The sequence below is a fragment of the Diplotaxodon limnothrissa genome, linkage group LG18 (assembly GCF_057381915.1).
Source record: "Diplotaxodon limnothrissa isolate DT_005_m linkage group LG18, D_limnothrissa_male_GT1.1, whole genome shotgun sequence".
Taxonomy (NCBI): domain Eukaryota; kingdom Metazoa; phylum Chordata; class Actinopteri; order Cichliformes; family Cichlidae; genus Diplotaxodon; species Diplotaxodon limnothrissa.
This window is the reverse complement of record NC_140613.1, coordinates 11,868,441-11,890,765: the sequence shown is the minus strand read 5'-3', so window position 1 is coordinate 11,890,765 and position 22,325 is coordinate 11,868,441. Positions and strand designations below refer to the sequence as shown.

The following is a 22,325-nucleotide window of genomic DNA, read 5'->3' as shown; positions in this document are numbered from 1 at the left end:
TACCTATGACCTTGTCAGCGTCGGGCAACAATTGCTGACACCCAACGAATGAACACCCCCCTCGCCTCTGCCAAGATTTTAAAGTCTGAGACCAAAGAATTTGTTTAAGCATCAGCATCAAAGCTTTGAACTTGAACAACCCAACAAACCCTTCTGTGTTTTCTATTTACAGTATGTGTCGCGGCAAATGTCTTGCTCCACTGACACAGCCGCCTTCACAGAGATTGATCTGTGATTGTAAGCAACTTCTTTCTTGTCCCAACAGGCATGAGAGTGATTAAGCAAATCTGTCATGCGTTAACAAGTCATTACACATCACCCAATCCACCAATGATGAGAAATCAAGTTCTATGGAAAAATCCATATGCTCAGCCCATAATTACTTTTGAGGAATCCGTTAGGGAGAGAGATTGAGTGACTGACTGTTCCTCACAGGGTAATTTATTCAGAAGGAAAGACTTCAACCAAGACACCCTTTTGAGCAAAGCATATTATATAGGCCATGTTTGGTCTGGGAATTTAATAAAAGAGCAGTGGTACACAAATGGCTGCAGTTATTTCCTCAGGACATCACTTAATGTTTCTCTGGAACGTTAGTGCTGATGAGGGGGCTGAGGCACAGTCGCAAAAGAGGACGGCCTGCCCGGCGGAGGTGAAGGACATCGACTTACAGATCACCCAAGAGGTGGACAAGGGTCGCTCTGTTTCAACAAATGACCACAGTTGACAGTTTGTCATTTTTGTGACACTACAGAGCTGCTGAGTGGACATTTTGAACCAAACTGAACCATCTTTTTTTTTTTTCAAGTAAGTCTAAGGGAACCACTTGAGATCAGCACTAACAGAGGTAGATTCCACACTGAACAAAAAAGAAAAAAAAAACAACAACCGATTTTTGGTACAAATAGCACAAAGTTCCCATTACAGCAGAGCAGACTTATGGGGACGTCTGGCCCTTTCAAAGGCCAAACAAAATGAAACAAACATGCTGTCTTGGCTGTGTTTTTTGAAAGCTTAAGACAGCTTTGATGGAAAAGGTCAAAGTAAAAGATTTTCCCACTGACATCAACCCTCCTTTTGTGCTCCAGAGTTACTGAGTAACAACTGCCACATTTTCTGTGGCCAAGATTAAAAAACTCGGTCAAAAACTTTCTCAGTTGAAAGATTTATCACACAACTGCATCTGAAGGGAACATTTAGAGCTGGTTAAACGGGATCAAAAAGAGTCCTGCAGATTTACTCATAACGGTGTACTTCACAATTATAGGAAAAGCAAAATTTGAAGACACACAAAGAAACACCCATTACAGCATATGCTTTGTGGCAACCAAGACTCAACCATTTTCCACAAATCACATTTTGTGACTTTCAGAAGTTCTCCTCTGCAATTATCTGGGATTTCAAAGCCTTTCGTAGCCAACTTCTAACTGAAATTCTTGTTCCTGAAATTTTACCCTCGAGATTGCCCAGGGAGATATAGACAACTGAAAAAGCAGGTTGTTTAGCCTCAGCGTAGGCCTAATGCAGTAGAGCTGCAGGGTGTCTAACCTTAGCAGCGGTAGCTAAGGGACATTCTATGGCCCTTCTTTTCAAAGTCCTCTGAATACGTAGGGGAGGGCTTGCACCAGACAAGGCAATTTGCCAGAGAGCCAGCCAATAGAGCTAAGCCAACACGAGGTTAAACTATTGTTTTGGCTTCACAAGCAAGAGTGAGCAAGGACAAAAGTAAGGGAGACAAAAGAGTAGTAAGAAAATACCTGACCACTGAAGTGTAACACATCAACTTATATTGTTACTTTTATTATACCAAGCAAGTTGCAAGAAGTTAGATCCCAAAACAAAAACCAGGGTACTGGGAGAGGGATACACAGGCAAATGAAATTCACACCATCTTACACAGTTCACCCACTTTCAAAAAAAATGCACCTGTGCCTCTTTACTTGTTTTAGGAACTAAAAAACTGTTTTTTTCATGTCAGGCTGATTATGTGGCAAAAAATTCGAACTTACCCATGTATCTAAGGTAGGTCCACTTAAATAAAGAAATATTTTAAAGAAATACTTTTTATTCCTCTTTATTGCGAGGCACTTATTCCAGAAAGCAAGTTTCCAAATCCTACAAAAGAAAATCCAGCAGTATCGGAAAAGATTATTCCTGAAAGTGAGAGATACCCTGTGTGAGAGAAAGTCGTCTCCAGTTCCTGCTTAGTTATTCCATTCACAGCATTTCATTAAACCAGAAGAACTGTCTTTTTGCTCTCCAGTAATAAGTTTCCAGCTGTGGCTATATCGCAGAGTAGCTTGGGAAGAGATCCTTCAGAGTCACAGCTTGTTCACACACTGAGGGGCAGTCGGGGACTGCCTGGGAGAAGCCAAACCCACCGTGTGATGTCATGGTGTCAAATTTCAGTATGAAAAGGGAGGAGGCTTTACCTTTTTGAACTCTGACCAATGATCATCTTGTGGTTTACCTGCACGTAGAAGGGAAGGAGTATATGTGATTGTGATGCACTCCCGCTGCTTAGAGACTGTATCTGGCTCTTATCTATTGATCACCTTCCAGGGAAAAGACTGTGCCAGTGTAAGCTCACACAGGCTAATGAGCCCTCACTCTTGCTTTGCATCTGCCCTGCCATTATTAGTGAAACTTAACTGGTTAACTAAGTTTGACCTTGAGACTTAAACAAGTATTCCCCAGGGACTGTGATAATACATGCCCGCCAATGTGTTTTGTGGATAACGTAACAGTTACAAGAATATTTTTTCCTTCTCTCTATATATTGAAAAAAAGGAGAAGATGCGTCAGGGGGGATAAATATGCAAAACCCTCATTCTTAAAACTGCAAGGCATCGAGTACACACATACACGACTCGCAAACACACTGGTTCTCACTCCCTCTGGTCAAACTCTGCTAGCCATGGAGCTAATCATCCACAACAGATGTTCAGAAATGTTCAGTCGGATTTATGACGGAGCTCAGAGGAACAGCCAAGTCAGCCTCTGGTGCTGTTTTCTCTTCTGTCCTACAAGGACAAGGGATTGCACCGAGAGAGGATGTCAGCACAACCATTCTCTTCCCCAAAAACATTCCCTCTCTCTCTGAGCTTCGCCATGCGAGACGCCCGTGCCTTAATAGCTCACAGAGCCTCCGGACCTTGGGGAGAGGTTTGCTCATTTATCCCAATGATACTGTGTGGACTGTAACTTGACTCATTGAACAGCGCTTCAACAATGTTTCACCCTCCACATAATGATGTGGGGGTTTTTTATTTATTTATATATATATATATATATATATATATATATATATATATATATATATATATATATATATATATATATAGTGGAAATGCTGTTCAATGACTCAATGAATTCAAAGAAAGGATAAGATTTTAAAGACAGGCCATCATTTTGCAATAATATTTAAAGGATTCATATTACTTAGATTTTAATGTAAGTGGAACTAAGTTTTAAGAATTGGACTGCTGTGGGCTAGTTTCATTCTGGAAAGTGCCAGTATAGTAACTTTAATAAACTAACATAACAAAAGACAATCACAATGAGATTCTATAAAGGACAAATAAAGCTTTTTACCAAGAGTAAGAATGTTGAATCTGTTCCAGGCTTAAACTTTACTGGAGGAAATGGCAAACTGCAACGTGCTCTACATTTCTCTTTGTTGTTAACAATGGAAGACAGTCTGATTTTACTGGAGGCTGCAGATCTGAGAACACAACAGACATTTCTGCAAGAGAAAGAATTGTTTTATCTTTAACATTCTTTCTAGCTTATAACAAATTGGATGTGGGTCATCTGATTAAAAAGTGATTCAATTTGAAGGGACTAAAATATAAATATATTTCAGCTGCATGGGCTTGGGAAAAAAACAAAAACCAAAAAAAAAAAAAAAAAAAAAAAAAAAAAACGGAACTGAAAGACAAATGGGGATATCATGCATGCACCATGGATAGAAACTTACTGAAATCTACATCACAACTATCTGCAAAAAGGAGAACAGAACAATCTGGATGTTTTGGAAGCCTCGTATTTTCTTAGACTCTCTTGAGAGTTTGAGAGAACCTTCTGGAAAATAATTATTACACCCACACATCCCCGGGGAGAGGAGAAAAAGTATATCTGTGGGTGTAAACAGCTTGTGCCACATCAAATGTCAAATGAATCTGGGATGAAACTGTTGAACAAACCACACTTAAGTAAAAGGCAGGAGTAAAGATCATTGGTCGGTGGTCCCAACAGCAGTGTGGGAGAGAAAATTAATTGTAAGCTACAGTCATGTTTGCTACTGTATTGTGTCAGCTGCACAGCATGAACTGTTTCAAATGTAATCTAATTTTAATGTAATGTAAAACTCAAAACACAGATGGAACCTGAGCAGTAAGAACCCCCCCGCCCAGATGCAAGATTAAAACTGTTGCCTCGAGTGAGGTTTTGAGGCTCAGGCTGTTTTAGGACTTATCTTTGGCCCCACCCCCCACCCCCTTCAAAGAGCTCGGATTGAGTTGGAAGCACCCCTACCAAGAGAATTTATAACATTGTGACAACCACCCATCCCCCGCTCATTTCATTAGGCTGAAAAAAAGGGGTTGACAACCTCTTCAATCTGAAGGAGCCAGCCTCTCCTTGATTTAGGCCAGTCTGCAAGCCTCAGTTAATACATTTTAGGGTAAATTTGATTTATTTATTTTTTAAGATAGCTTTTTTTTTCTGGCTTTATTTTAAATGCATGGATAAAATCTGTTGTGCAACTCCAGGATTATTTGCAGGTGAAGAGCCAATGAATCAAACTATCTTAACTCAGCTTCTCTGTGGTACCTTCATTCATCTGATGGGATGCTGCACTGGCTGCTGCAGGATGGGATGAATCACACTGGCCCTGGGCTTTATCAATATATCTGTCTGCACCATCTAACAAGTCTCCCAAAACATTTTAAGAGGGTTCTGCTTCGAGGTAAGTTTCTTGGTATAGATCCAGCAGAGTACCAAGCAAATGAATGACCACAGCATTACAAAAATAAGACATATTTGTTGAAACACTGCAGTCTAAAATAATGTATAGCCGTATGTAAACATATAATTTCTCCACAAAAATTTAAAAATCCTTAAAAAGCACTCCAAACAGATGTGGTTTATTTTCCCATTCAGTGGAATAGTTGATGGACAGAACTGTGGCTGCATGCCAGTGAAAAAATGCTGACCTGTGTCGTAAACACTGAGCTGTGAAAGTCAGTGTGCTGCTGCTGCTGATGGGCTCTTAAGACTAGCACTATGTCATCGTGCCCATAAGCACAGCTGGGTAACACCTGTTAGTTTAGAATTCCCAGTCCAGTTCACAATTTAGTGAGGCTTGGTTACTGCCATTAGTCTGTGAGCTAATTCACCCCCAGATAGTGCGCTGTGGTATTTACATTACATACATGGTTCATATCATAACTTAAAATAAATCTGCAGGAAGCACGTAGCAGCAATATATACAAACATACACATATACACTAATATATACATGAGGTCACCCAGGGGATTATAAAAAGCAGCTCTTGCACAGAGTAAGTAAACCACAAAATGGCTAGCTTTAAAATGCAGCACAAATGTATCTTTTGCGACTTCTGCCTAACAGTCGCACCACCAAGGACGCACTTTTGGCCCTGATTTTTTCCTCAAGACTGTCTGCAGATAACACTGGCTCCAACACTGAGAGGTAGTGATGGTACATGGCAACAGGAGGTGTAAAAAAGACAAGGACACAGAGCACATAAAAACACAGATAAGATTGGTCTCATGGAGCTGACCTTCAGTGGGTACTGGCGTGTGTACATGCTTGTACAACTATAGGCCCATGTTATGTAGTTCATGTGAATTTGTGCATATGTCTCTGTGCCTCTTTGCCCTATAATGTCTCCATAGCGCTGGGTGTATATGCTTACTGTTACTGAGTGACAGAATCAAAGTACAGAAAAAAAAAAAAAGGGTGGAACTTCTACAGGAATGCACCTCTTGTCTACTACTACTGGTTGAAAAACAACTAGCGCTCTCCATTACACTGTGCTGCTGACAACTAGCAGGGCAAGCTCTCTAAGGGGGAACAGCAGAGCATGCCGCCGAATGCATGAGACAAATCATTTTTATCTGGGACCCCGGCGGGTATTGACAAACCGGGGATGCATTTAGATAGCCCAATTAAAATGGGGAAATGAAGCGACATTGAGGCACTTTACAGAGCTGTGGCCCTCTCTACCCTCTAGCCTTTTGTGCTCCTTGAGCCCTCCAGAGTATGACTTCCTTGCATATGGCACTCGGTGAGGGGGTATGGGGGTGGCAGGCAAAGCAAAGAAGCGGGTGGCTCGGAAAAGTTGCTTTCGGGTGAAATATGCAATATGAGAAGCAATACTGAGCCCGAGTGACATTGCATCATTTATACTGTTTCATCTTGCATGCCTAATTCTTGCACAGTGCTGCTCCCGAGGAGTTGTACTGGCTGCTCTAGCACTAAGATGATCTCCAGTGGGTGAAAAGGCATATAAACAGGGTCACAGACAGCATGCAAGACAGGGAAGTCAGTGCATGTCTGCAACTTCAAAGGGCAAACTGGCAATCATTGCTATAGATACTGGCTTCACTGATCCAAACGTATCACAGCAGGTGACCTTCAGTGTCATCCACTCAAGCATACATGGCTTATTTCACGTCTCTTATCACCTTTATATGACTGGTCTAATTTTCCGACCTCTTTTTGATCAATGTTCATTCCACAGAGATTACCGTCACATGCATTTTTTTATTTATTTATTTTTTAGAAAAGCTACACCCACACCCACACACACACACAGAAACAAACATCCATCACATTCTTGCAAGTATACTGAAAGGTTACAAGACCAGGATGCCGTTAGATGTTTCACCTTCTGTGTAGGTGGAGAGAGTGATAGCAAAAGCAGCCTAGTTTGTTTTCCAATAAAGAAAAAGTCAGCGTGGAGAAAGCAATGCTGTGGTGTGCTGCGACCAGCTGTTCAGCAGTGTTACATTTCACAGGCTGTCCGCAAAGATGCAAGCTGTTTCTGCAATGCATCCAATTTTGTGAAGATGTTGTCAATGGAGAAATAGATATCTGTCCCTGAATGTTCTCTGGTTTTCACTCCACATTTTACTCAAAATGCAACAAACTGCCATTATTTCTGGACAGCAGTTTTTCAAATTAATCATGTAGATTTTTTCCAGTTCCAAGAGAACATTTCTATATATATGTAAGCCGGCATCCAAACGGGTAATAGAAACTCGAACACAAACATGTACTAAAGAATAGTCTCTGCAATAGCTCAGATGCAGCAGGTATGGCCTGCGCCGAGGAGACTTTGATAAATCTGAAAAGCTTTCAGTGAGAAGCTCCTAATAAAAGCCCCACAGAGTCGTCTCTCCCAACCAGAGAAGGCTACACTTTGTCTCTGACAGGAACGCCTTCCAGATGCTTTCCTTCAATAAATTTCCACCTCAAACAGAGCACATTGTGCTAGCACTCAAGAAAATGATTATCCTGACTGGCTACGAAGAGAAGTGTCAACTGCTTTTCTAATACACTCTAGGCTTTGTGCGTGTCCAGCGTCAATATGCATTGGACTTCAGCCACACGAAAACAGAACGAAATGTGCTTCTCGCATTTCTAAGGAATTTTCCAGAGAACAAACCCAATTTTGTTCAAATAAAGCATTTCATTGTCCTAATAATTTGCCAATAGCATTTAGAAAAAAACAACTTGAACACAACAGGATGCTTTCAAAACCACAAATCAACGTCAACGTGGTTAATAGCTCTCATTAGTGAAATCTCCCGAAGCTTGCTTTGCACCACAGTACATCCCGTTGCTGGAGTAAAAAGAAAGGGGACGTGAAATTATTCCCTCTGTTAGAGGAGGCTGTGTTCACTTATGAAAGAAAACAAACCACAAATTAAATAGAAAAAAAAAAAAACAAACACCAACATGTCCTAGTAAGGCACCGAGTCACAATGTGCCCCCAGAAGAGGTTTGATAAGCCTTTATATTGATTTGACACGTTTCTTAAACACATCTGGAGAGATCAAACACCATTTCTGAGAACTCCCAAGGAGGATTTTAGCCAGAGCTGAAAGGAAAATCAACAGCACAGTAATAACATTTTTTTTAACCTCTTTGGTTGAATAGGGTTTCATTTACTCAAGTATAACAAACATAAGCAGATTTCTATGAAAATAAGCCTCGTATATGCAGACCATTGTTCCCTACTTATATAGTCACTACCTAAAGGTCTATTTTGAGCCACGATAATCCTGATAAGATATGATTTGCATCACTTTCATGCTCGTCAAACCAATCAGTGACCCCTCGTGTCCTTTTGTAGGGAGAGACTGTCATCCTGGAAAAGACTGCTTCCATCAAGATAGAAATGCTTCGCCGCAGATAAAAGCGATCACGCAGGACAACTATGTTTTCATTTGCAGTGATCCAGCCGTCAAGCAAGCCACATTCCCTGCGGAACATAATAACCCTTTCATTTGTCACCCATCTTCTTGTTGCATGAATAGCTGATGCTGGGCTGATTGCTTATAGCTTTAGAAGTGTTAATGGTAGTTAGTTAATGGAATTGCCACAATGCAATTCAAATATATTTAAATAAGTATCCCAATGTAGGAGACAACACAACAAATTTTGCTTAATAATAGTTTAAATGTACCCATTTTTTTTAATTTGGAATATTAGCAAATGACTACATGTAATTCAAATTCTGCATGTCAGCCTTAGACCTAGCATGCATGGATCCCTTAGCAAACGCACACACATACTTTCAGCCGAAGAAAAGCCTGTCAAATAAAAGAGTAATCCATCACTTGGGCCATTTTGCATTATGCAGGGTTGCTCTCTCCAGCAATGGTTGACTGACAAGGAAAATAAAATGGGCCCTCTGTTGACCAAAATGGGGGGGAAAAATGACATCATCATCACTCCACAGCTTAAAGCAGCAAAAAGAATTTAATTTTTTTTTTTTAATTTGTATTTAGTATAAAATAGTATCATTTTTAAATGCATCTTTCTTTTACTGCAGCAGTGTTAGATTACTCAATAGGTATCTTTATCTGTTTAACTACAATTTATCTAGATTTAAAGGAGACCTCAAAGTAAGACGGATTAATATTTTACAAATTTTAAATGATAAGCATGAGAAGATGATGGCCCTATAAGTTAATGCCTAGTGCTATTAAATATACCCAACAGTATAACTAAATAACTGGCCAACGATAAACACTAATCTAAGCCTTCCACAACTTACTGGAAATCTCAGTGCTTTTCTCCTCAATTAACAATTCATAGCATGGAGTAACAAATGGACTTCAACTGACTAGAAAGCTATCCCAAAATAATTAAGGAAATGAAATATTCAATACAAAACTTCTTATTATAGCATCAGTACCTCATAAATTTAAAGGGAATAAATGAGTGGATTAATCTGTGTGCTAATGGAGAAAAAAGCCAGTCATTTCGCTTTCTTCCAATTCAACTCCATTTAGCCTTTTAAGAGTTACACCTTCTATTACTTATCTCTGGGATTTCTAGCGCATGGCAGATCAGGCAAAATGGGTTTGAGGCATTGTTCTCCATCGTTATATAAAGAGGACTCCGTGGCTAAAGAAGCCAGCTAATAACGACAAAGATCTGAGCTTAAGTGCCCCAGGGGGAAACTGTTTTTCCCCCCTCTCTCTTCAAAATGTTCAGAGCTCTCTGTGCCACTTTTACCTTTTGAAGGGGGAGTTTTACTAAATGTAGAAGTGCTAAGTGCAGGGCTGAGGCAGGCACAGAAATAAAAAGTGTCCTAAGAAAGAGTTTTTCCACAAGACCGAGGGGGAAATACCTGCACATCTACGGTAATCCTAAATTCACAGAGAATTTGTCAAATCCAAGCATATCCAATTACTAATGTTTGACTGGTTTTTACATATTTCATTGGAAAATTTGTACAGGTACCAACCATACAGCTGAAAAAACAATCCCCAGAAAAAGTCTTACTTATATTTGTGCCGTCAGCCCAACGTCTAAGCTTACAAAGACTTCTGGGACTTTGACAGTCAAGTCAGGGCAACTGCCGGCTCTCTCAGACTCCAGTGGATCATATGAGGGAAAAACCCAGGCACTTCAAGGACGTGATCAGCAACACAAAACAGAAATTAAAAGGTACTGAAACCTTTCTGAGTTTAACTGAAACAGCAGAAGACTCGGATGTTCTATTCTTGAGATAATTTGTTATGTTATATCCAAGTCCCTTTTAATTTTGAAAATCCCATTTCATGTTGGTTACCCTTAAAGAAATATATTAGTTGCAATGAACATAATCCACTTGATACTAGCTTTACTGACTGAGATATCATCTAACTGCATACCAAATGCCAGTATTTTGGAGGTTTTCTTGAGAACCCTCATAGGTCACATCGAAAATTAAATTAGATTTATTCTTATTATGGGTTTTCTGCATTAGAGTGTTCACACTGGGCGCGGCAAAGAGATCAGCATTCCTGGAGTTACTAAATTCCATCAAGGCTCCCCACTGTCTGAAGCACCAGCATGGCATAAAGTGGGACACCACGCTGGTAACACTGAAGCAACGTTGTACTAGCATACCTCCCCAGGCTGAATTCAAATATTTTAGGCAGAGGTCAAAGCCATAGCAGAGGTCACATGGTGGGTATTACTACACGGCAAACACAGCATGCCACCGTGATCACAGATCAGACTTTTAAGATTCGCAGCATAGTTTAGAGTTAGACTGTAAAGGTACAGCCACTACGTCCACTATTTGATCAGTTTGCTCTGAGCCTTGCGGCTGATCCCATCGGACAGCCCCAAACTGAAATGTTAGGTGAACCGTGATGCAATTTCCTCCAGCATTTCCTGATGCATCCTCGCCTATAAAACGGCTTCCTGCTCAGAAAATGTTCAGATCTCTTCTGAGCTCTTTAATGAGTTTTGCCCCTCCAGTTATATTCCTACTAATATTAAGAACAGCATTATAGTGGACAAATGCCACCTCTCATCATGGTGCGACAACGAACCAGGCTACACTTGTCTTTTGAGCGTGACCTTTGAGTCTAAATGTGTCAAATGTGAAAACGTGCCACCCTGCTCATGAATCCACATTTGACTTTTAAATGTAAACTGTATGTATGGATCTGTAATAAGATTTGCATTTTAATATATTTCTAAAAAAAAATCAGGTGCAACACGCTATGTAGACTACAGTCAAAAATATGTCCAACTGATAATCAACCCCGACAGGAAGGTTACTGCAGTTCAGGCCTGATTTCATATTTCAGGTATATACAGCAGACATATGTAACCACAACAGAGGCGTGACCACAATGAGGGTGCTGTCTGCATCAGCCTAAACAATTTTAGAATAAAAGGTGCATTACAAACAAAGAAGATCAGATCTCTATAATGAATAAATGCATTTATTTGTGTTGCATTTCTCATTCTGATTTATGCTATTCAATTATCTGCACATGTGGGCTAGGTTTATGCTTGAGGGCTCAGTTGGCAAAACAACAGCTACAAAGAGGGAAGAGCTTAGTTTCTAAAAGTCTTCCTTTGTTTTTAATAATAATCGAATAATCTGATCTTTATGACCGTTCGTACTTTAATGGTACACTGGGGCGATTCTGGGGATGAGTGTCCCAATAACAGTTCAACACCACACTAGGAAATCTAAAGATTAAAACCAAGAGTTTTAATGGATGACCCGGTCTATCGCCACAGTCATGCTGGTGAATATTATTATTACAGATAGCAGTAAATGTTAAGAAAATATAATAAAATATATTTTGCGTTTCATGCAAGTCTTGAGCAATTGTTGTCTAACCTTTCTGAAGGCCTCCCAAAGTCTTTCTTTGGACATTGGCTACTTTTTCACTCATTTTCAATCCAGTCCTTGTACTTGACCATTTTCAGAGGAATTCTTTGTTTGTTAAGCTACTTAACGTTGACCCACAAATAATGTTGTGTCTACAAAAATTCCCATTTTCTTTTTTGCACAGTGCTGAATACACTGTTAAAACAAAACATAATAGCTGTCACGTTCCTGGGTCTGTTGACCCAGCGTTTTAGTTTTAGTTTATTTTGATGTTTATGTTTAAGTTCATTAAGTTATCGAAGTTCATTTGTTTATTAGATCCCCCTTGTGTTTTCTTCCCCTGTATTTAAGTTTCTCTCACCCTTTGTGTTTCATGATGCGTGTCTTATGTTATCAAGTTTGTGTTATCATGTCTGCGTCTCATGTTTCCTGTTTTATTTTGAAGGTCTGTGTCCTATGTCAGTATAGTCAGCTTTGCTTCCTTTGTCTCGTTATGTCAGATTAGTGTCAGCTGTTTCCCCATGTGTTTCCACTTCCCCTCATTACCATCCATTCGCTACCGCTTATCCTTTTCAGGGTCGCGGGGGGCGCTGGAGCCTATCCCAGCTGTCATAGGGCGAGAGGCGGGGTACACCCTGGACAGGTCGCCAGTCTGTCGCAGGGCTAACACATCGGGACAGTCAACCATTCACACTCAGATTCACTCGCACATTCACACCTAGTGGCAATTTGAATTATCCAATTAACCTATCCCCACAAGCTGCATGTCTTTGGATGGTGGGAGGAAGCCGGAGTACCCGGAGAGAACCCACGCAAACACGGGGAGACCCCGGCCTGATGGTGGAATTGAACTCAGGACCTTCTTGCTGTGCGGCAACAGTGCTAACCACCGTGCCACCGTGCTGCCTACCCCTCATTACCCTTGTGTGTATTTAGTCTGTGTGTTTGTTCATTCATTTTCAGGTCGTCTGTTGTTCCATGTCATGTTTCCAGGATTTTTCCATGTTTAAGGTTTTGTTCTTTGTTCAGCATTTAATTTTCCCAGTTTAGCTCTAGTTAGGTTGTCTCCTGTGTGCATCTACCTTTTGTTTTTGTACCTTTTTATCAGCCATATTAAACGGCTCGCTTTTTGTTAACATTCAAGTTTTGTTCCCTGTTCCTTGGTGTCTGCATTTTGGGTCTTCTTCGCAACTTCATACAGAGTGCTGCCGCACACTGTGACAAATAGCCATCCAGTTGACTTGGGAAAAAAATCTCATCATCATTTATTTCAAGTCAGCTGTATCAAATTTCATTAAACTGTACAGGTGTATATATTAACTCAGACATATAAAAATGCATTCTTGAGGGAAGTAAGTCTTCTGGAAACCCTGTGACTAATTTTCAAGGGGAGAGACTTTGAAATTCTGTCACCAGATGGCCAATACAAGCCACCATGGCAGAAAAATATGTTCACTGCTGAATTAAACTAACCCCGTGTCCCTTAAGTGACTATGCAAATTAGTCTAAATGTCAAATACCTAAACTAAATTGGCAATTTAAATAAAGTAGCTAAACAGTAACTGAATAATACAAGTGGAGAAATAGGAATGGTCTCTGGGGCAAAATATGACTCAAATTTAAACAGCAAGTTGGTCTGCCACATAAAATCTAAATCATTACTGAGGGTTTATTGTTATCTAAATATTGCATATTATGTATCGCCCAGTTAGGCGTGCCATTTGATATACAGTATTTGCATAGGTTTCTCCTTCTGTAAATATTACACATACACTAACAGTGAAATCTGCTCAAACTCTTGCAGCTTTTTTTGGACACAAAAAACACACAGGCTTTGATTTGCAAGTGCAAACACACGGGTAAAATCCAATCAATACACATTATTGGCTTAGTGAGAGTAAGGTTTAAAGAAAACAACGATCCCATCTAAGGGAAAATACTCTGAAATCATTGAAATCCAAAATTAATATTTCCTGTTAACTCTACTGCAAACCTTTTATTCCTAATTTAGGTCAAGTGGAGATTGCACCACAGTTCTCACGTTTAAAGGCTAAATGACACCAGCTTACCACAGGCGCAGCACTGTTGTTAAGATGAAAATAATCAAAGCAGACAAGTATTTCTAAAAACAAGCTACGACCTTTCAAATTTGAAGGGGAAAGGCTGTGTGTACATTTACAAAACGCGAGGGGAAACGAAAAAAATCCTATCACAGAAATTGGGGTGTGACTAATAGGCAGTGAAAGAGCTGGTCTGTAACCTGAACTCCAAAATAATCTTGCTCAAGTCTCCATGGCCACTTTGGGGGAGCAGTGGGGGGTTTGACAAGGGGAATGGAGGACCACCTGCACACCCAGCGGAGCCAACACTTTACTGGCACCACCATTTGTTACGCTCTAGATTCCCATTACTTGAGAGCTAGGTTGGCTGGGAAATCCATCTCCTGGTGTAAGGTTTATCAAACGTCTATGCAAACTGCGAAAGTGGAAAAGGGAGGCTGAAAGATCACAGACGTGCAAGGAGGCACCGAAGAATAGAGATGTCTTCACTTAAGCTGCGAGAAATCCCGTACATCAGTATTCTGGCTCACCTCACTCTTACCCTGTGTTTTTACTAATAACATGAAATAATAAATATCATAATATGATTTTAGGACACTGTAGCCAAAGATACAAGCCTCCGCATTAAAGTTATAAGTAGCGGTATAATATGCATGCAAACCAGCCTTAGCAAGCTTACTGTCAGCCCTAAATTTAATAGGCACTTGACAAAGTGAAAGCTGCTAACAGAGGTAATATATGCTGTTTATTAGAGGACAGCAACAGCCAAGTCTTGTTGGAATGCCAGCAGTCAGAGTCTGTGGTAACAACTTAAATCTCCATTAGTTTCACTTGAACTAATAACTGAAAACCTACACTGCATTAGACCTGAGGGGCTTGTGATGTGCTTTCCTCAGTTTACTGGTTTTAATCTGAAGTCAAAAATGATTAGTTACTGAATTAATTGATAATAAAAGAAAATTAATAAGTCAGTGATTGTGAAAGTAGCTGTTGTGATAATTGGAGTTCTGATTTACTGTCTTAGTAACACAATGAGTTAAAAGAATGATCCTAATCATTTTGAAGTCTACATACAAGAACCCTGCCTCGAGTATACGTGTAAATGTTGGTGACCTGACACATATGGCATACAGATTTAAAATTTGGGCCCAGTAAATCGTTGTTGGGTTCACAAGGTTAGAATCTGGGGCCAACAGAGGCTTTCCTCCATACATAGATACAGACATCCTTGAGGGCTATCCTTTCTACATGGTTCTCTGCATCAATAATACAGACTGACATACACAAGATACTCTCGAGGAGAGCCAGTCAGTTTGCATCGCCAGAGTGCTTGCTGTGAAATAAACAAATGAGAACTGACAATCCTTGTGATAGTCCATACATCCTCATGAACAGGATACATCCTCGTCTGCTATATCCAACCCCGATGGAGTTTACACAGAATCCAGGTGGCTTTGTTTTCCACAACAAAAGACATTATGGAGACAAAAGGATCACCTCCCCAAAGATATAAAAACAGTTCAAACCTAATTGAAGGTTCTTGGCATATATATATATACACACACATATATATATATACACACATATATATATATATATATATATATATATATATATATATATATATATATATATATATATATATATATATATATATATATATATATACATACATATACATATATATATATACATATATACATACATATACATATATATATATACATATATATATATACATATATATATATACACATATATATATACACACATATATATATATACACACATATATATATATACACACATATATATATATACACACATATATATATATACACACATACATATATATATATATATATATATATATATATATATATATATATATATATATATATATATAGAGGCCAACTCCAAGCCCATAGCACAAGTTACCATCAAGTGCGGGATCTACCAAGGAGATGCTCTGTCCCCACTGCTGTTCTGCATAGGCCTGAACCCCCTCAGTGAGATCATTAACAAGACTGGCTACGGATACCGACTACGGAACGGAGCAGTTGTCAGCCACCTCCTGTACATGGATGACATCAAGCTGTATGCCAAGAGTGAACGAGACATCGATTCACTGATCCACACTACCAGGCTATACAGCAATGACATTGGAATGTCGTTCGGACTGGAGAAGTGTAGTCGGATGGTAACAAAGAGAGGGAAGGTAGTCAGAACTGAGGGGATTGAACTACCAGAAGGCAACATTGCAGAAATAGAGGACAGTTACAAGTACCTGGGGATCCCGCAGGCAAATGGGAACCATGAAGAGGCCGCTAGAAAGGCTGCAACCACCAAGTACCTGCAGAGGGTCAGGCAAGTCCTGAGGAGTCAGCTGAATGGTAAGAACAAGATCCGGGCCATCAACACATACGCCCTGCCCGTGATCAGGTACCCTGCTGGGGTAATAGGCTGGCCAAAGGAGGAGATAGAAGCCACTGACATAAAGACAAGAAAGCTCCTGACCATGCATGGAGGGTTTCACCCCAAGTCCAGCACCCTGAGGCTGTACGCTAAGCGGAAGGAAGGGGGCCGGGGACTGGTGAGTGTCAGCACCACAGTCCAGGATGAGACAACGAACATCCAAGAATACATTGGGAAGATGGCCCCAACTGACCGAGTGCTCAGTGAATACCTCAGGCAGCAGAAACCCAAGAAAGAGGAGGGAGACGAGGAACCATCATGGAAGGACAGGCCCCTGCACGGTATGTACCACCGGCAGATAGAGGAGGTGGCTGATATCCAGAAATCCTACCAGTGGCTGGACAAAGCTGGACTGAAAGACAGCACAGAGGCACTAATCATGGCAGCACAAGAACAAGCTCTGAGCACAAGATCCATAGAGGCAAGACCCCAGGTGCAGGCTGTGTAAAGATGCCCCAGAGACAATCCAGCACATAACAGCAGGGTGCAAGATGCTAGCAGGCAAGGCATACATGGAACGCCATAACCAAGTGGCCGGCATAGTGTACAGGAACATCTGTGCCGAGTATAACCTGGAAGTCCCGAGGTCAAAATGGGAGATGCCCCCAAGGGTGGTGGAGAATGACCGAGCTAAGATCCTGTGGGACTTCCAGATACAGACGGACAAAATGGTGGTGGCTAACCAACCGGACATAGTGGTGGTAGACAAACAGAAGAAGACGGCCGTAGTGATCGATGTAGCGGTTCCGAATGACAGCAATATCAGGAAGAAGGAACACGAGAAGCTGGAGAAATACCAAGGGCTCAGAGAAGAGCTCGAGAGGATGTGGAGGGTGAAGGTAACGGTGGTCCCCGTGGTAATCGGAGCACTAGGTGCGGTGACTCCCAAGCTAGGCGAGTGGCTCCAGCAGATCCCGGGAACAACATCGGAGATCTCTGTCCAGAAGAGCGCAGTCCTGGGAACAGCTAAGATACTGCGCAGGACCCTCAAGCTCCCAGGCCTCTGGTAGAGGACCCGAGCTTGAAGGATAAACCGCCCGCAGGGGCGTGCTGGGTGTTTTTTTTTAAAAAAAAGAACATCAAGTGACAGTGAGCGCATTCTGTAAACGACTATGAAATACACATCAGACGTACCGAGCATCTGGGAGAAGCAGCACGGAGAACGTGAACTAGGAAAATGTCTGTCAGGAGTTGAAACAGACCTTGAAGAGCGTAGAAATTCTATTAGTTACAACAATGTATGACTCCCAGTGGGATTTTGCAAAATGTGCGGGAAAGAGCAAAGATGTGCTAAAATGTATTCAACCGTAACAAAGAAAATATTTGTAAGAGATTTTCCACAACAACGTTTAAACAAAAGACTGGTATCTTAGCAGATTACCAAAAATGAAAGAAACACACGACATCATTAGATCTAAAAGGCTATACCATAAACTTGGCAAAGCATTTAAAAATGTCTCCAATACATGCAGTTTACTGCTTCTCTTCAGTTCCAGCACATCTGTTGAGATTCCAGCATTTTTCTGTGTAAACTCCATCATTTCTGAAGAACACCGTACACTCCCGATAATTACGACGGATGTCTGTGACTCCAATTAAAGACATTTTCCATATCAAGTCTCCTGCCAAAGCTGTTCTGCTCGGTACACTAGCGTCTAGTTGTTTGATTTCAGTGTGAAAATATAGCTAAAAGATAGAAAAAGAAAAGAGGAGAGAGAAAAAAAGAAAGTTTCGTCATGATGCACTACTACAGCTTCGCTCAGAAGTCCCTAATTAGTTGAGACATTTTGCTTAGTGGCTTGGCATTTTAGCCACAGGGGGGATGATACAGTAGATTGTATTGGACATGCTAGCAGAGGGACACAACCTAAAAGGCTGAATCAGCAGTCTAATTCCTTTGCTCTACTAAAATTGTGTTAAAAAAAATAAAATAAAAATAAATCAAAAGTCAACCAACCAAGAACATGGAACACAGCAGTAGAATTGCATGCTAAATATGATAAATATGATGGTGTAATTCGTTGTCCTTTGTGCAAAGTGCACGTTATTTTAGAGAAAGTGTGGAAAATAAGCATTGCACTTACTAATATACAGACATAAGCAATTTGCAGAAACAAGCAATTACCCTTTTTAAATTTCATGCAACTCTATCCTGCATAAACTTGCTATCACAGAAGTCATTCGGCAGCGGCAAGGCTCTGATAGAGATGTTCATTAGCCTATTGCTGAGACAAACACATTTGATGGATTAAACAGTCAAATATAACAAGATGCTTGAACTGCTGTCCTGGTTGTTAAGTGAGATCAAAGTGGGGCCTGGGGGTCTGGTAAGTATGGGGAGCAGGATTGGTTCAGCAAAGCTCCAAAAGAACAAGTGCTGGACCAAGGAGATATAACATCAGACGTGTGCACTGCATTCCCCGAGGCCTGTTCTTTGGAAACTGTCAGACTGCCCTGCACCAAATGAGCTGTATAAGAGGAGGGTGCAAACATTACTTCAGAAAGCACTTCTAATCTAACAATGAGCTTCATTTGGTCATGTACCATCTTAGTAAAGGAGTTAAATATGGAATAAATCAATTTAGGGTTTTTTTTAAAGGCACCTTGTGTTAACTCTCACTCCATTAATAAAAATGTGACACATTTCAGGGGAAATAAGACTCACAGGGGTAAATCGCAATTAATTATCCCATTTATGTCTAAAGTACATGTACATACAGCATACCAGCGCACGCAATAATGCCAAAATGTTTGCAGTTTGAAAAAAGCTTTTAGCAAAATTACATGTTTTGCTTTAACGGAGACCAACAGTTTTGAATTTCAAGCCAAGGACACCAGACATCATGGACATTAGACATATGGATGTGTGTGGCACTCACACTCGGCTGGGGCACTTTTCTCAGTGACGCACACTATATTTGCTGGCTGATAGATTGCCTGTCCGGCTGTGCTAGTGCACATAAAGTAAGGAGACAGAAGTGCTGATAAAATGCTTAGCTTTCAAGCACATCATAACATACAGGCCTGGGTTGGCAGTTTCCATAACATCTGAGCAACACAGTTTAGTACTTTTTCTAATACAGGTTCTGACTCTCTAAATTAATTTGGCAGGACTGTGTATATTTTTCCTCTCCTCTGCCGAAGGCCAGAACACACTCAGAATATAGTCTTTGGTCAAACAGAGTTCTAGATGGCTCTCTATCACAAACACAGTTACATAGTTTAATGGCACAACGCACAGGAGTAAATGTCATATTGGATTGGTTCTGAAACAAATGGTCAATTAATTGACAGCGATCCCAACAGAATAGAATACCTATAATCGTGAGGATCAGTGAGAAATAATTTACCAGGCAAGCCTGCCTGACATTTATTTATTGATTCCAGTGTCATAAATATAAAGATTTACAACTCTGAATCATCATTATACATTAATTATTTTTGCTGTCTGTGCAGCTGGTTAAACAAACCAGTTGCACAAACAATTCATCAACTAATAAAAGAAAAATCAGTTAACAATAAATATAATCTACTAAGTTTATACACTGAATTGAATCTAGGAAGGGGTTTAGAAACTTCCATCTAAATGTAGACCAAACCCCTGTTTATTAACAGATTTTCATCACATCTTTAACTGCAGCTAATTCCAAGAGCATAAAACACTTAGTATATTAATGAAAACAAAAGACTAAGAGAAGCCGTGCAGCAAAGGAGTGAAGGATGTTCTGAGAAAATCAGCTGCGGAGCTTGTGCTGGTGCATTAACTTGACCCACCAAATAATTTTCCTAATGTGCCTAAATCCTCGCAGGAATGTATGAAGATATGTCTGAGGAAAACGGCATGCAGTACAGCATTGTTATCACATGAGGACCTATTACTGCCATCCTTATGCAAAGTGTGACCAATCAATTTTACTTCCTCTTGAAAAATAACACCCTGAGTGGGGAAAATCAGCATCTGCTCTGTCCCACCCCTCCATTATATCGGTGGATCATTCAAAGAAGTATGATATCATACATGCTCCGTTTCTGAGAGACGTATACAAGGGAGCAAGAAAGAAGAGGAAGCTGTGAGAAAATGGAGGAGATGGAGGCTTTTGTCTCCACATTTCTCACGGTGGGTATCGGAAACAGCCAGATGCTGTCAATCACAACTGAAGGCCAGAGAATAGACTGGCCTATTTATCTAATGAAGAGGTCAAGGGGCGGAGGTGGGGGGTAAGTGGAGCAAAGCCAAGACTGTCACAATAGGCAGTTTTTTTTTTTCCATCGCAGGAACTAGTGGGCCGTTTAAGGGCGGTACGCATCTTTGTCCATGTTTTGACCGCACGAACTGTCACGTTAAACTTTGGCGCCGTTTCCAAGGGAGGAAAAAAAAAAGGACCTTCTCTGACGTAGACCTGTGAGTGCCTCCGAAGGACTATAGAGCAGGATTCAGAACAGTATGTGCAAACTAAATAAAAAACAACAATTCAGAGGAACCGCAAGAAACTACCCAACCCTTGTACTGAAGTATTTATAAAAAAAAAAAAAAAAAAAAAAAAAAGACTCATTCTGGCTGAACTCATTCTTAAGTAGCAGGACTACATCTTGCACAGTACAGTAACTACTGTAGGGGAAAAATGTGTGCATGATAAAGGACTGAAAAACTAAGTAATTCTAAGCAAAGCTCTCCCGTTAATTAGCCATTTAGTTATACAGTTTGTATTGTAGCGTTAAAAGCTGACTAAAACCTATTTCTTCAGCTAAAGAGAATCATCCACTGTCTTGTAGCCAGTTCCACTGACTGCTATGGTACTCAACCAGTATGATATATTGATTCTCTGTCCACTTCTCAATGAGTACTTCCTCTCTAACCGGCAAGATGGCCTGTCCCAATGAATGGTGAGAGCCCCAACGACAATTTGCAAGATGTTCAACTGCTTGTTAATGCAAATATGGGATAATCCAATTACATTGCAGCAACTCAATATATTTAGGCATAAAAACATGGTCAAGAAGACTTGTGAAATTTAAAACAAATAACAATGTTGAGCATCAGATCGAGTTACTTGATTTATGTTAGTTGAAGATGTGGTGGTTCTTGGTGCCAGATGGGCTGGTCCAAGTATTACAGAAACTGACGATCTACTGAGATTTTTCCATCCATTTACAGGAAATTGTCACAAAAAGAGAAAAAAGTTCAGTAAAATGTGGATGGTAGGGTCAGAATTTGGTGTAAACGCCATGAAAGCATGGATCTATCCTGTTTGGTATCAATGGTTCAGGCTGGTGGTGGCATAATGGTGTGGGAATATTTTCTCGGCACACTTTTGGCCCCTTAGTACCAACTGATCATCGTTTAAATACCACAGCCTACCCGAGTACTGTTGCTGACTCCATCCGTTTATGAACACAGTGGGATTATCGGCCATGTGTGCAAAGTGTACCTAATAGTACCTAAAAGTGGTGAGTGCACACTGTGTACACTGTACACCTTCGCAATGAAAAACTGTGGTGAAATTTCCAAAATGAGTCAACAAACTCCAGCATCACCACCACAGGTTAAACTTCTGTTAGGCGTGTGCAATATTTCACAACACCATCACACAGGAAGCTGAAACTGTGCCTGCATAGAGATGATGAATTTGAGTTTCCCATTTTGGCTTTTGGGGGATACTGGTGTGATATGACTCAATAAATCCTATATTTAGCAATACCGAGTTTTCCATAAATCCCTTTTCTAAATTGTTTTCAGTAGTTTTTTTCCCCTAATCATAACATTTTTCATGTTCGTTTTGAGATTATTGCTTTATAGACTTGTCAGAGAAAATGTACAAAAACAAAAAAAACCAAAAAAAAAACATACATGTAGATTTACTGTGGTTTATTGGCCATAAAGTGCGCCAGTCAAAGTGTGGGCAAT

General features: G+C 40.4%; 1 protein-coding gene across 5 annotated transcripts in view; it reads right to left on the bottom strand.

Moving 5' to 3' along the window:
• LOC146613161 (receptor-type tyrosine-protein phosphatase F) overlaps positions 1-22,325 on the bottom strand; it is a 172,017-nt gene that overhangs the window by 124,075 nt on the left and 25,617 nt on the right. For 4 of the 5 annotated variants that reach the window (XM_085377197.1, XM_085377199.1, XM_085377200.1 and 1 more), the window contains exon 1: positions 2,010-2,325. The exons of the other annotated variant lie outside the window; for it this stretch is intronic. The gene's annotated coding sequence lies outside the window, so the exon portion shown is untranslated. Of the gene's footprint in view, positions 1-2,009; positions 2,326-22,325 lie in introns of those variants that run through there. 5 annotated transcript variants of the gene reach the window in all.